The sequence below is a fragment of the Nicotiana tomentosiformis genome, chromosome 11 (assembly GCF_000390325.3).
Source record: "Nicotiana tomentosiformis chromosome 11, ASM39032v3, whole genome shotgun sequence".
Classification (NCBI taxonomy): Eukaryota; Viridiplantae; Streptophyta; class Magnoliopsida; order Solanales; family Solanaceae; genus Nicotiana; species Nicotiana tomentosiformis.
This window is the reverse complement of record NC_090822.1, coordinates 104,662,990-104,675,024: the sequence shown is the minus strand read 5'-3', so window position 1 is coordinate 104,675,024 and position 12,035 is coordinate 104,662,990. Positions and strand designations below refer to the sequence as shown.

General features: G+C 36.5%; 2 long non-coding RNA genes across 2 annotated transcripts; one reads left to right on the top strand and one right to left on the bottom strand.

The window, feature by feature from the left end:
* Positions 1–6,882: 6,882 nt before the first annotated feature.
* LOC117277403 (uncharacterized) lies at positions 6,883–9,333 on the top strand. The gene is made up of 2 exons (XR_011412162.1): positions 6,883–7,335; positions 8,430–9,333. It is a non-coding gene; the product is annotated as an uncharacterized lncRNA (long non-coding RNA).
* Positions 9,334–9,526: 193 nt separating this feature from the next.
* On the bottom strand, positions 9,527–11,714 carry LOC108945624 (uncharacterized). Its single transcript, XR_001969813.3, has 2 exons — positions 10,897–11,714; positions 9,527–9,908 (listed from the first exon to the last, which is right to left on the bottom strand). It is a non-coding gene; the product is annotated as an uncharacterized lncRNA (long non-coding RNA).
* Between the last annotated feature and the right edge of the window lie 321 nt (positions 11,715–12,035).

Sequence of the window (12,035 nt, the reverse complement as noted above, 5' to 3'; positions counted from 1 at the left end):
TGACACGACACATACAAGAGAAGGTGCCATGGTGTATGTTATTTGCAGATGACATAGTGATTGACGAGACACGATGAGGTGTTAACGTTAGGTTAAAAGTTTGGAGACAGGCACTGGAGTCCAAAGGTTTCAAGTTGAGTAGGTCGAAAACTGAATACTTGGAGTGCAGGTTCAGTGATGAGAAGCATGAAGAAGAAATGGAAGTAAAGATTGATACTCAAGTCATTCCCAAAAGAGATAGTTTCAAGTATCTTGGGTCTATAATCCAAGGCAACGGGGAGATTGACGAGTATGTTACTCACCGTATTGGAGCGGGGTAGATGAGATGGAGGCTAGCTTCAGGGGTTTTATGCTATAAGAATGTGCCGCCTAGACTTAAGGGCAAATTCTACAGGGTGGTGGCTAGACCGACTATGTTGTATGGAGCTGAGTGTTGGCCCGTCAAGAGGTCCCATGTCCAGAAGATGAAAGTAACTGAAATGAGGATGTTGAGATGGATGTGTAGACAAAGCACGAAAGGCAAGATTAAGAATGAAGTTATTAGGGACAAGGTGAGAGTGGCATACGTGGAAGACAAGTTACGAGAATCGAGGCTACGATGGTTTGGACATGTGAAGAGGAGAGACATAGATGCCCCGGTCAAGAGGTGTGAGAGGTTGATCATGACGAGCTTGAGGAAGGGCAGGGTAGGCCAAAGAAGTATTGAAAAAATGTGATTAGGCTGGAGATGTAAGTATTTCACCTAACATACTCTCATAATTTTATATGAGAGTATGTTGACAAATTTTGAGATGTTAATTTGGGATGTAAATTATATTAGTTGTTAATACAATGTAGGATATGCTTTAACAAATTAACTTTCAATCATTACTTTACTATTTTTTTTTTCCTTATAAAAAAATGAATGTCAAAGTAATGATTGAAAAGTTAATTTGATACAACATCACATAAAAGTTATGAGTTTGTATAGTTTCATAAATTGGAATTCTTGAAAGCCGTAAAAGTTACATATTGTAAAGAGAATGATCTCAAGCATGTTGGAGTATTTTCAAATAAAAGAGTGTCTTGTAAGGAGAGAGTCTAATTCGTGAAATTACAAGATCATTATCATAGAAAATGGAGAGCACAGTCAACACACCGTAGTATTCTCTTCCTTTGCTCTTCTACAAACTTTGTTTTTTTTTTAAACATTTTAGCTTGAGACAGACTCACTCTAAAAGAAGCCAATAAATAATAACAACATACCCAGTATAGTCTCACAAGTGGGGTTTGGGGAGGGTAGTGTATACGCAGACCTTATCCCTACCTGGCGAGGTAGAAAAACGGTTTTCGATAGACCCTCGACTCAAGAAAAGGTGAAAGAAGAGGGAGACAAAGGACGATAAGGAAAAGAGAGAAAAAGACAACAAGTAAAAGAAAAAGTAACATCAAATAGTAACAAACAGAAAAATACGATATACGGAGCGAACGAAATAATAGGCAAATTCTAGAGGTCAAAGAATACGAAAAAAACAAGAGCGCTACTAATACTACTAGAAAAGAACGGGTAACTTTCGACTAGCTACTAGCCTTCTACTGTAATTTTCGACCTCTACACCCTTCTATCCTGGGTCATGTCCTCAATAAGCTGAAGTAGCGCCATGTCCTGCCTAATCACCTCTCCCCAATACTTTTTTGGCCTCCTCTACCTCTTCTCAAACCCGCCATGGCCATCCTCTCACAACTCCTAACAAGAGCACCTGTACTCCTCCTCTGCACGTGTCCGAACCATCTCAGCTTAAACTCCCGCATCTTGTCCTCACTCCCACTTTGTCCCGGATAACTTCGTTCCTAATCTTATCTCTCTTGTATGCTCACACATCTATCTCAGCATCCTCATTTCTGCTGCTTTCATCCTCTGAACATGGGAATTCTTGATTGGCCAACACTAAACCCCATACGACATAGTAGGTCTAACCACCACTCTGTAGAACTTACCCTCAAGTCTTGGTGGCACCTTCTTATCACACAAAACAACGGATGCAAGCCTCCATTTGATCCACCCCGTAACAATAGGGTGAGAGACCTCATCATCAATCTCCCCGTTACCTTGGATTATAGACCCGGGATACTTGAAACTACCCCTCCTCGTGATGACTTGAGTATCAAGCTTCACATCCACGCCTGTTTCATGAGTCTTGTCACTGAACTTACACACCAAGTATTCCGTTTTGGTCCTGCTAAACTTGAAACTTTTAAGACTCTAGGGTCTGTCTCCAGACCTCCAGCTTCGAGTTAACCCCGCCTCTTGTCTCGTCAATCAACACTATATCATCGGCAAATAACATGCACCATAGCACCTCTTCTTGAATGTGCCGCGTCAGCACATCCATCGCCAAAGCAAATAGGAACGGGCTAAGAGCCGATCCCTGGTGCAACCCCATTACTACTAGAAAGTGATCCGAGTCACCTCCCATTGTCCACCATTATACATGTCCTTGATCACCCTAGTGTATGTTACCGGAACGCCGGTAACCTCCAAACATATCCACAGAACCTCCCTCGGGACTTTATCGTACGCCTTTTCTAGGTCTAAGAGAAGCCAATCTCAACAAATTTTCTTAATTGATGATACAAAATCATGGAGAGCTGCAGAGGGACAACAAACAGATAGGCGGGCAGAACAAGAAACATGCAAGGGAATATCTCAAGCACCCGAGGGTGTGGCCTGGCTTAGTGGTAAATGAAGTGGGTTGAGAACCACGAGGTCTCAACTTCAAATTCTAACGAAGGTAAATAAAAATAGTAGGTGATTTTTCCCATCTCCAAATCTGGGTAGGCTGAGTTATCTGATAATTGTTGCGGTCGAAGGTTGAGACATCAGCAACTTTGGACAAAAGAAGAGTTGGAATGTAGTGTTTCGGCTGAAATGTTGAATTAGTCTACATGATGTTCAGTTCAAATGGCCCCAATGTATTGGGAAATGAAGATTTACATTAATTCCTCCAATTTTTCTATCCCTAAGTTGCATAATTATTTCAAGTATTTCAGCTGGAATAACTATTCATATTCTCGATTTTCTATTAACTCATGATCTTGTCTAATCACCTTCTAAAGCGCCAGATCTCAAATCCGTTTAAATTTTTCTACTTAGTTTTATATCAGGCATCTTTCACCTCTAGCTTCCTTTGATTCGGCCAAAGATGTAATTGGTTCCAACTAATTAGTTTCTCCAGCATACAGTTGGAATAACTAAACATTGGCACTTTGGCACAAATGTACAGTTTCGTGATAGATAAACCTGATTTTCTGCCAACTTGGGAACGTGACTTTGCTTTTCTTAGCGCTGCTTTTACCTGTAATTGCTGATTACTGTGTTTAATTTGAGTCTAAAACTTGAATGAAATTCGGTATGAGTAAACAACTCTAAGAATACAGGTTAGGGGCTGAAAAACCTGAATTTTTACCTTAAGGCCAGTTAAGAATTTAAACAACTTACTCTATTAGTATATACAATACGAGAAGCTAGTTAGTAAATTTAAGACAGAAGAGAAGAAGAGTTGATTAAAGTTTTGCTCTTTCTAGCCTAAGATTTTGATGCAATACTGAAGGTAGTTTAACAAATTAAAGGGAACTAAGTTTGCATCTATTTCTAACAAAGTACGTACTTCTTGTTTTAGGCATATGGTGTCCAAACCTTACTGGCCAATTAGTTTAAATTTGCTCCGATTAGACTTGTTAACGGAAAAACGCTTCATACCAAGAATTTTTTCATTCCCACGTTCGTACTCGAGATATTTGGTTTAAATTGGAGAAATCTCAGTCATCCCCATCGATATGATTCGTGTGAAAAACATATACTGATTAAATTCTAGTCTTTTATTGCAATTTGCAAAGCCTAAGTCATATTGGCCTGTTTTATCCCAAAGTAAGGCCTGATTTAACAAATTCGGCAAAATCAAACAAAACTTCACGAAATGAAAAAGAAATTTCAAACTAAGATCTAAAAGTACCTTAAGCATTTATTCTTGAAATAGCCTAGTTGTATACTTTTTTCTCACTACCTACTTCTGATTCCTAGCATTCTTGAACTTGAACTTGAACCTGAACGTGCTCTTTTTCCTTGAGATATCAACGCTTCACGAGCTGAATTCAATCCTTTTGGAGCTAGTAGTGTATCAAATGAAGAATAATCCATCCATTCCCTCAAATTACCCTCATGTCCCCATTTTTCAGGCACAAAAACCCTACCTCCAACTTTAGTCCAATGCCTCTTCAACTTCTCACGTCCTGATAACAATGGACCTTCTTCTTGCCCTCTTGCCAATTTCTCCGTTTCGACGGAAAAATCGCCTATTTTATCTCCATCATCCACCATTGTCAAAGATCCAAAGTTCTTGATTGAATCTTGATATTCAACTAGTTTATTATGAGAAAGTTCATCACCTTTTTTCATTGTGGAGTCGCAGTTGGTCGACATGTTTTTTGGCGAACTAATCAATCAAGACTCGATCACAGCCTTTCTAACCTCACAAGCTTAATCAAGATATGTTTTCAGATATCACTATACAATTACAACTCGTTTGTGCTGCATGCAATTGTTAGAAGTCTTGAATATATATACAATTTAATAAAGAGGACTTGTTTGGAGGGAGGAGAATGGCCAATGGGTGGTGAATTGTTATACACGTCTAAGACTTTCAAATTTGGACAATTCTTTATTATTATCCACGAATTGTGGGGTTATATGTTTGGTATTTTCCTGTATGTGTTAGGGAGAGTTAGGGAGTTAGTAGGGTTCACTTATTTCCTAGCAGTTCTCTTGTGGTTGAACCAAGTATAACGTGTTCTTTTTCTATGTTAGATATAGAGACACATGATTAACAAAAAGTGAAGGACAAACTAGAAGAATGTTCATAGATATTTTTCCGAACAGTGGCGGATACATGCACCTTGTCACGAATGGTGTCACGTCGTATTGTTTCGTTAAATATTGTTGTTAAATATGTATATATAGATAATAAAGGAAATGAAATATTGACTAATAAATATAAACACATGATACCGTTTGTTGTTAAAATAATTTATTTATTTGTTTTTTTATTTTTCAAATATTGACCCTGTTTACGAGAAATCTTGTGTGCGTCAGTAGCGAAGCTAGGAATTTCGCGAAGGAGGTTCAAATTTATTATTCACATACAAAAAATAATTTTTGACCTATATACACAATATAAGTTTCTATATGCACTGTATAATTTTTTGACGAAGGGTGTTCAGTTGACCACCCTTTAATGTATGTGGCTACACCACTGGTGTACGCTACCAGGGCCGGAGCTAGCTTTTCTGTTGAAGGTTCGGCTGAACACAATAGCTTTGATCCAAACTCTTTATTTATTTTAAGAAATTCATTAATTATATACAAATTATTTAATTAAACTAAAATTCCGAATTTATAAACTTCAAATACCAAAATGATTGAGAACTACGACGGGGTCGAAATGAATTTTGTTCTTTGTATTCAATAAGTATTGCATGACCGAATAATTAAAGGAAGGCTGACTGCGGGGAGGGTCCTTTTAAGTAGATGACTCGTCGGGCAATTGGAGCGGCACTTTTTTTTGGGAAAAAGAGCTTCTGATGGGAGTCGTCATTCTCACTGTAGCCACTGTATCGAAAAGATGATTGAGTTACGACGGTCCATCCGTTTGGTTTACATTGCACCGTACGTGCTATTGCCCATCATAAAGTTAAGAGAGCCTAAATTTAGACCGTCAAATTTAAAAAGCCAAAGTAATAGGGTACTTGAGTTTATGTGTACGATCATGTATCACTCGTGGAAAGACTCATATGTGACAATAATGTACTTTTATATTTCATTGGTTATGATAATAAACGGAGTATAATTTGAATAATCTAGGGATATTTACACAAATTGTCAGTCAGACTAATATAATTGAACTTTCTAATTTTCGAATAATTTTTATAATTTGTTGGCGTAGTAGCTCGAAATAAAGTTATAAGATGTAAAGCATAATTTGTATTACAAACCAAGACGGAATGAGAGTCCTTGAGCCAATTATATGAATCAAGCTCAGTAGTTATTGGTTCTTCTTATACATGTAGTTAATAAATACAAGAACTAGCTACTTAATTCTTAATTAATCGCTTCTGAAGGACTTCTATCCATTCAATTTTAAACTAAGTGGTGAATATAGTTTTGTCCGGTTTACAGCCCTCAATTAGTAAGGAATATTAAAAATAAACTAGCAAGTTTATTACTCAATGTTAAGGCGGTAGTAATTAATGAGCCTCAAAGCCAATATAAGAAACATCTGTATTTTGTTCCTCTAATTTATTTGGAAAAAGAATTACTCACTCATTATATATGTACTAAACCAAATGATTTAGCTCAAAAAGACGCACCAGTCACAAACTGAGATGTGTGGATATTGTACAATTACTGAGTACAAGTAATATTTTCTATTTACATGGTCGTTTTTCTTTATCTTGTTCTGGAAAATGGCAACTGCGACTAGCTCATATTTGCAAGAAATTTCCCCCAAAAAGAAGCTGGCACAAAAAAATTAGAAAAATAAAAGTCTTTCTGCAGGAAAATATATATCTTATAAAATGATAATTGATTTGACTCAACCATTAGTCAACGAGAGAGTGACAAGATCCCGTGGATCCAATCAACCCCCATGTCACATTTCTATACAATATATATATATATATATAAGAAGGAACGAAAAAAATATACTTAGATTTCTTGCTGTTACGTAAAGAAAAAGAGACAAAAAAGAATAATATTTCAAGATTCACATAGCCTTATGCTCCATAATATGTACCAGTTATACTAACAAACTGTTACCAAAACACCGCACATGCATCACAAATGTAAGGGTCACCTAACTGTCAACTTATCATTCAACACCCCTCTTTAAGTTAGGTGGTGAGAAAATATTCAGCATCCCTAGCTTGGAGAACAAATGATAATGTTGAGTGCTTCCAAGCCCTTTTGTCAACAAGTCTCTTCCTGCTCATTAGTGGTACATACTTTGGTTATATCATATATTATTGGACCTTTTCCCTTATAAAGTGACAATCAATCTCTATGTGCTTAGTCCTTTTATGAAACACAAGATTACTAGCTATCTTAATTGGTGCTTTACTATCTGTAAACACCTGAATTGGAGTAGGAACCTTGACCTCCGGCTCTTTGAACAATCCCATCAACCAGACAAGCTCTGTTACAATTAGTGCCATGCTCATGTATTCCGATACGACTGAGCTCCTTGCCACTGCATTTTGTTTCTTTGTTTTCCAACATATCAATGAACCACCAAGTTTTACTAGGTAACCAGTTATTGATCTCCTTGAATTTGGGCAACTTACCCAATCTGCATCACAATATGCCTTCAAAGTAGTATCTCATTCTGAACTCATTAATATGCTGAGTCCTGGATCATTCTTTATATATCTCACTATTTTGTAGGCTGCTTCCAAGTGTGACGTCTTGGATGATTGCATGAATTGACTTAAGAGCATGTACATTGTATGAAATGTCTGGCCTAGTTAATGTCAAATATAACAACTTTCCAACCAATCTCTGTTACCCCCCTCACATCTGTTAATGTTACATCATCATGAAGGTTGCGATGCAGATCATATTCAATAGTTATTAGACCCATGTTATGTTCCATGGGTGTTAATGCAAGTTTAGAACCTTCCAAGCCTAACTGAGATATGAGCTCTAAGGCTTATTTTCTTTGACATTGCAATATTCCCTTTTGAGATCTACGTACTTCAATTCCTAGAAAGTATTTCAGAATTCCCAAATCCTTCATTTTAAAAGCTTGTTCTAGAATGTCTTTAGCTTCCTGGATCAAGCTAACATAATCACGTGTAATAAGAAGATCATTAATATATACAAGTATTATAACTTGTCTGTTGTGTTTCTTCAGAATGAATAACGAGTTATCATGTGGACTTTGTATAAAATCAGCCTTCAGAAGAGCGGTAGTGAGGTTTAGATTCCATTGCCTAGATTCTTGTTTGAGCCCATACAATGATTTGAGTAGTCTGCAGCATTTATTCCCCCCTTTACTACCAAATCCAGGAGGTAATTGCATATAGGCCTCATCTTCAAGATCACCCTGAAGAAACGCATTATAAACATCTATTTTGAAATAAACTCCACCGATTCATAGCTGCCAGGGCAATAACAACCATGATGGTTACCATATTTACTACCAGAGAAAAGATTTTTTGATAATCTAGGCCTTCTTGTTGACTGTATCATTTGGCAACTAGTCTGGCTTTATATCATTCAACTGTGCCATCAGATTTATGTTTGATTTTGTAAATCCATTTACACCTGACATGAGCCTTTCTTTTTGGAATAGTAACAACCTCCCAAGTGTGATTACTAACCAATGCCTTAACTTCAGCATACATGGCTTCAATCCATGTTGGATCCTTCATGGCTTTAGTATAAGACTTTGGCTCAATTTGTGAGGAAGTTGCAGCCAGGTAAGACTGATATCTGTTAGAAAGAATCTATAACTCATGTGGTTTGACATGGGATGTATGCATGTTGAGGAGGATGCTTTCATAGTTGGACAAATGTAGTATTTTGACTAAATTGGTAGATTTGAGCCTCTACAAGACCTCCTCAATTGTGAACCTGCAGGCTCCTTATCAACATAGTCAATTTGCTGTTGCTCTAGCCCATCAACAACATCAACTGGTTGCTCTATTTCTTCAACAATATCAACTGGTTCCTCTAAATGTTGAAGCTGTTCAAGAACAACTTGCACTTAGTCCTTATCATTAACATCATCAGGCAAATTTTTTTGGTGATTGGGACTTGGATATATTGCTTCACTGGATCCAAAAACAAAGGAGGATCTCTTCCCTTTTTCAATAACTGGAAAGGGAATATGTCCTCTCTAAATATTACATCCCTGCTAACAAATAACTTTTTGTCCTTGAGATTATATAGTCTATAACCCTTTTGGGATGTTGAATATCTCATATGGACTGCTGCTATAGCCCTGAGAGAGAACTTATCAGGATTGTCAGTAGCTGTGACAAAGCAAAGGCATCCCATAGTCCTTAAGTGATATAGTGAAGGAGCTGAATTATGAAAAATCTCATACGGTGACCTCCCTCGTAGAACTGAAGAAGGAAATCTATTTATCATGTATACCGCTGCCATACACAGTCTCCCCAAAAGTGTAATGGAATACTGCCTCGAAACCTCAAAGCTCTAACCACTTCTAGAATGTGCCTATGTATCCTTTCTACTACTCCATTTTGTTATGGAGTATGTGTGCAACTACTTTCATGCAATATCCTATTCTTTGACAGAAACGTTTTACATTCTAAACTAAATAACTCAGTACCATTATATATCCTGAATATTTTAATAGCTTTGTCAAACTGTACATACACCATTTTAATAAAAGCCTTTAAGAGAATTAGCATATCACTTTTCAACTTCATCAAGAAAACCCAAATCATCTTAGAATGATCATCATCAAGTGTTAGGAAATTTCTGTCTCCATTATTAGTAGGCATTTTATATAGCTCCCAAATATCTACATGTACTAATTAAAAAATAGATTCTGCTCTACTATTGCTAAGTGGGAAAGGTCTTCTAGTTTATCTTGCTAAAGGATAAACAATACAATTATTGAAATTGCAATTAGCAGATATCTTGTCTTTCAAGGGGGCTATCTGCTTCATGACTCTATCTGGCATATGCCTAAGTCTCCTGTGTCATACATGACTGTCTTCAACTGTATTCTTTGCCAAACAACTGTTGATTTGCTGTGTGACTTTGTTCCTATCTGAACCATCTGGGAGGAAGAGGTAGAGACCACATTTTTCTTACCAATTCCCTTCATTTTCCCATTGCATAGGTCCTGGAACAAACAGAATGATGAAAAAAAAATACTAAGCAATGTAACTCCTTAGTTAACTTCGAGACTGATAATAAGTCGTACTTGAAATCAGGCACATACATAACATTCTGAATTAAATCACCACCACTTATAGTGCATTTTCCTTGAAAAGCAACTGAAGTTGATTTATCATTTGGAATATGAACATTACCCTTCTTAAAATCAGGTAAACTAGTTACATTAGTCAGCAAATTAACATAAAAGGTCTTGTGATTTTTTGCCCCGGTGTCAATGATCCAGGAAGTTTTATGATTTTGCAATAAATGTGTATTAGCATTAATTTCCAACAATTGTGAATCAACATTACCTGCCATATTTATGGCAAAATCCTCTCCTTTATCCTGATTCAGCAACCTTAATATCTGATTGTATTACTCATTAGTGAAATAGTTATGCATACCCTGATTTGGTCCACTATTATTAGCATTTGCGATAACTCGAACTGCATCATCCTTCACAGAGAAGTTATCATTCATGGTTGCATTTGCTAGTCGATATTCATGCTTCTTCTTTACATTATAACTAGGTGGATAACCTACCATCTTATAGCAAACATCCTTTGCATCAACTTTATTTTTACAGTACTCATAATACAAATTGTTGTACATCTTGAATTTTTGTGAATTGTCACTAGAACTCATCAATACAGTAGACTCATTTATTTCATTCATAGATGCTCCAGATATACAAACTTTCCTCTGACTCTCTTTATGTATTAGCATAGCATAGGCACAACTCACATTAAGTGATGGAGACATGAGTAAAATTTGACTCCTTATGGCGTTATAGCTTTCATTTAAGCCCATTAAAAATTGAAACAACTTCTGTTATTCTAAATGATCTATGAAATCTCTCATCTCAAGTGTTATAGGAAGAGAAGGAATAAGAACACCATATTCATCCCATAACAATTTGAGTCTCGAATGATAGGCATATATATTAGAAGTACCTTGAGTAATTGTGGCTATTTCTCGATGACGATTGTAAATTTTTGATCCATTGATTTTTTCAAAACGATCCTGAAGTTCTGTCCACACCTCATGAGTGTTATTAGTATAGACTATCCCATTGACCAATTTCGGCGATACCATATTCATAATCCAAGTGAGAATGGTGGCATTAACACGTTCCTATTCCTCGCCCAAATCAACATTAAATTGTGTTTTAGTGCATGTACCATTGATAAACCCTAATTTGTGCTTGGCTTGCAGTGCAATCTTCATTGCTCTGCTCCACGCGAAATAATTTTCAGTTCCTGTCAATCGAACCTAGATTATCACATTTCCTAGAGCATCAGATGGTTGAAGATACAAAGGATATCGAGGATTATCGATATTTAAGTTCGCCATTGGAAAATCTTCTCAGAATCAGAAAATCTCAGAAGATGAAGATCGATTTGAGAAATTGCAGCGGCACCTTCTAGTTACCAAATCAAAACCAAAACTCTAGCTCCGATCGATTCACTCTAGCTATGATACCATGTTAAATTCTACCATTTTTAGGTGAGAATTGAGCTTGGTTGATAGATCAAAGGAAGGAGTTTTAGAGAGAAAATTTTCTGGAAGCTTTATTCAACTGGAAGTTGGAATTGAAAAATACAATTCTCTAAACAACACTGTACACGTGTGTATATATAACTAACTCAACTACTTAATTAACTGCTACTAACTCTTTAATATATACCAGCTATACTAACAGACTGTTACCAAAACACTGCACATAGATCACAGATGTAGGGGTCACCTAACTGTCAACTTATTATTTCAACATTGCACAAATTTTAAACCCTAAAGATATAAAAAGACCTAGCTACCAAGTGATAAATGCCCATTAAAGCGGTACGTGAGCTGAGTTCAAAACGTCGTGAGACAGTTCGCTCTAAAAATATTTACTATAAGTTTGAAAAGAAAGATAACGATTATTACAATTAGTAGTAGAACTACTGAACTAGTGCTTTGGGCTTTGCCATAATGATGGTTATTAGTTTTTTTTTGTAACTTCAATGTAGTAGCTGGAGGAAGCTGCAATGGTGCAACTCTAAGACTCTAACTCACTGCCATTATTTTTTTTAAAAAAGAATACTGCTGC